The sequence below is a fragment of the Galeopterus variegatus genome, unplaced genomic scaffold (genome assembly GCF_000696425.1).
Source record: "Galeopterus variegatus unplaced genomic scaffold, G_variegatus-3.0.2 Scaffold1520, whole genome shotgun sequence".
NCBI lineage: Eukaryota > Metazoa > Chordata > Mammalia > Dermoptera > Cynocephalidae > Galeopterus > Galeopterus variegatus.
The window spans coordinates 247,265-250,671 of record NW_007727631.1 but is presented as its reverse complement, the minus strand read 5'-3'; positions in this window follow the sequence as shown (position 1 = coordinate 250,671).

Genomic DNA, 3,407 nt, shown 5'->3' with positions numbered 1-3,407 from the left:
GTCCGGTACGGGGGCGACACTGAGGGTTGCGATCCGTTGTCGGACATGGAAAAAGACAAAAGACAAAAAAAAAATAAAAAATAAAAAATAAAAAAAAAATAGAGGGTAGTATATTATACACACTATTAAAGACCTTGCTTTTTGTTTTGATTTAACAATATATATTGGAGATTTTCCCCAGATCAGTAAATAAAGAGCATCCTCACCTTTTTTCTATAGCTTCCTTAGTGCTCTTCCATTATATGAATATAACATAATTTATTTAACCTGCCCCCTCTTGTAGGACACTTGTCTTGTTTCCAATATTTTGCTATTCCAAATATAACTTCAGTGAATAACCTTGTACTTATATAATTTCACTCATGGGCAAGTAGATCTATAGTCTGGAATCCCAGAGGTGGTATTGCTGGGTCAAAGAATATGTTGTATTTGTGATTTTGATAGATCGTGCCAAAATGCCTTCCATAGTGGTTACACCAATTATATTCTCACCAGCAATGTTACAAGCATGTCTGATTCCATTTTCCCACAGCTCGAGCAACAACTGCTATTCTGATGGGTGAAGAATGTCATGTCAGTATAGGTTTAAGTTGCATTTCTATTTCTGTAAATGAGATTAAGCATCTTTCCATATGTTTAAGGGCCGTTCGTATTTCATTTTCCTGAACTGTGTTCATATCCTTTGCTCATTTTTCTATTGTGTTGTTGGTCTTCTTAATTTACATATAAATAGAGGAGGGGGAGAGAGAGAGAAAGAGATGGAGAGAGATTATCTTCTTGTCTGTAATTTACTTGCAATTTATTTTTCCTGTTTATTTGATGTCTCTTGACTTTGCTCACGGTGTTACAGGTTTAACATGCAGAGTATTTTTTAATGTAGTTGAATGTACCAATCTTTTCTTTTATGGCTTCTCAGTTTTGAGTTGTAGCTAGAGTCCTTTTTCATTCCGAGGTGTCTCAGATGATTTTCATGTACTACAGAGTTTTAGAACCATGCTCAGACATTGCTTCTCTCAATAGAATGTGCATTCCCCAAAAGCAGGGATGACGACTGTCATTTGTGTCTGGCATATTGTAAAAGTTCATAGTGCCTGGCATACTGTAAAAGTTCAAGAAATGCTTGTTGAACGGATAAATTCCAACTGAGCCAAAAGTATCCTCTTCTAAGCACTGTGAAGAATCCTCGGGATCATCCTCCATCCCAGGCAGATGTTCTCTGTGGCTTTAGCCAGTGGTTATCTTTGTCTTTTCTATGTCTGCTTTCTGTGATGCGCTTGGAGTTCATCAAGGCTAGACTGCTGCTGAGTCATCCATTGGCCTGTCCATCACAGGACACCAAGTACACATTAGACATTCAATAAATCTTTGAGGCATGAATGTCCAAGAGAGGGACCTTGATCCTTTCACAAGAGCTTCCTCCCTGAAGTGGCTTTTTTTTTTTTTTTTTTGTGGCTCTCCTGGAATGGGGATCTGAACCCTTGACCTTGGTGTTATCAGCACCATGCTCTCCCAAGTGAGCTAACCAGCCAGCCCCTCTGTGAATTGTTTGATTTGTGCTTTTTTCCTGGCTCTTGGTCTGCCTTAAAGTTCAAGCTACTTGTGCTCCTGTCTCCTCGCCTTCCTTATTCCTTTCTCAAATTATGTGCACTGATGTTTCCTTTGCCTTGATTGTTCCCCCAGGACTTCAAAAGATTGCTTCTCACCAATCAGGATTTAGCTCAAAGCTCACCTCCTCGGAGACCTTTTTTTTTTTTTTTTTAAAGATGACCAGTAAGGGGATCTTAACCCTTGACTTGGTGTTGTCAGCACCACGCTCAGCCAGTGAGCTAACTGGCCATCCCTGAATGGGATCCAAACCCGTGGCCTTGGTGTTATCAGCACCGCACTCTCCGGAGTGAGTCACAGGCTGGCCCCTAGAAATGCAAATTCTTAGGCCCCACCCCAGACACACTGAGTCAGAAACTCTGGGGTGGGGCCTAGCAATCTGAATTTTAACAAATTCTCTAGGTGATTCTGATGCAGTAAAGTATGAAAAACTCTATGCTAAAAGAAAGATGTGGTTAAACTCTTTATTTAATTTATTTATTTAATTAATTTATTTATTTTTATTGAATCATAATTGATTATACATATTTGGGGGGTTCAATATTGACATATGTTAATCAAATCAATATTACTATCATATATATTGTTATAAATCATATTATTCTTTATGCCCCTTGTCCAATCTCTCTCCATCTTCCTTTGCCTCCTCCACCCCCCTCTAATTACCCTAGATTTCTTCTCTCCTTCTGAGAAAGTAATGGTTACTCTGTTGATTTGTTGCCTAGATGTTCTGTCCAATGCTAAGAGGTGTGTTCAGTTCCCCCAATATTATCATAGAGCAGATGCTTCTGTCACTCTGGAATGAGCTTTGTGGAGAGAGAGACATCCTCTTCTTTTCTTTGGTTTCTGCTCGTGACTCTCCTTGTGTCAATGCCCTCCAGTGGCTGGTGGATCAACTGCACGGTGGTTGTGGTGTCTAGCTGCTTTCATGGCACCCATGGTTATTGTGGTGGCTGTAGTGAGCAACCCACATGGAGGTGATGTTTTTGGCATGCTCCTTACCAAGTTGATGGTGGTGATGGCGGTGTGCCTGGTTGTGGGCGGAGAGTACGGTCCCTAAACCCTTTTTTTTTTTTTTTTTCTTTTTCTAAAAAGATGACTGGTAAGGGGATCTTAACCCTTGACTTGGTGTTGTCAGCACCACGCTCTCCCAAGTGAGCTAACGGGCCATCCCTATATAGGGATCCAAACACCTGGCCTTGGTGTTATCAGCACCACACTCTCCCAAGTGAGCCATGGGCCAGCCCCCTTAAACTCTTTTTTAAAGAGCAACTTTATTGAGATATAATTCATATACCATACAATTCACCCACTCAAGTATAGAATTTAATGACTTTAAGTATATTTACAGCATTGTGCAATCGTCACCACAATAGATTGTGATTAGATTAATAGATTACAATATTTTGTCTCCTCTAAAAGAAACCCGGTACACATCCACAGCCCTTCTGCATTTTCCTCTCACTCCCCATTCCCAGTCCTGAGCAACCACTAATCTATTTTCTGTCTTTATAGATTTTCCTGTTCTGGACATTTCATATAAGTGGAATCCTACAATATGTATGTGGTTTTTCGTGACTGGCTTCTTCCACTTTGCATAATGTTTTCAAGGTTCACCCATGTAGTAGCATGTATCCTTCTTACTGACTAATAATATCCTACCTATGGATATACCACTTTTTAAAAATGCATTCAGCAATTGATAAGCATTCAGGTTGTTTTTACCTTTTGTCTATTATGGATGTTACAGAGCACAAGTCTAGCTGCCTGCCCCCTTTCAAAAGCAAATCACTCACAAGTCA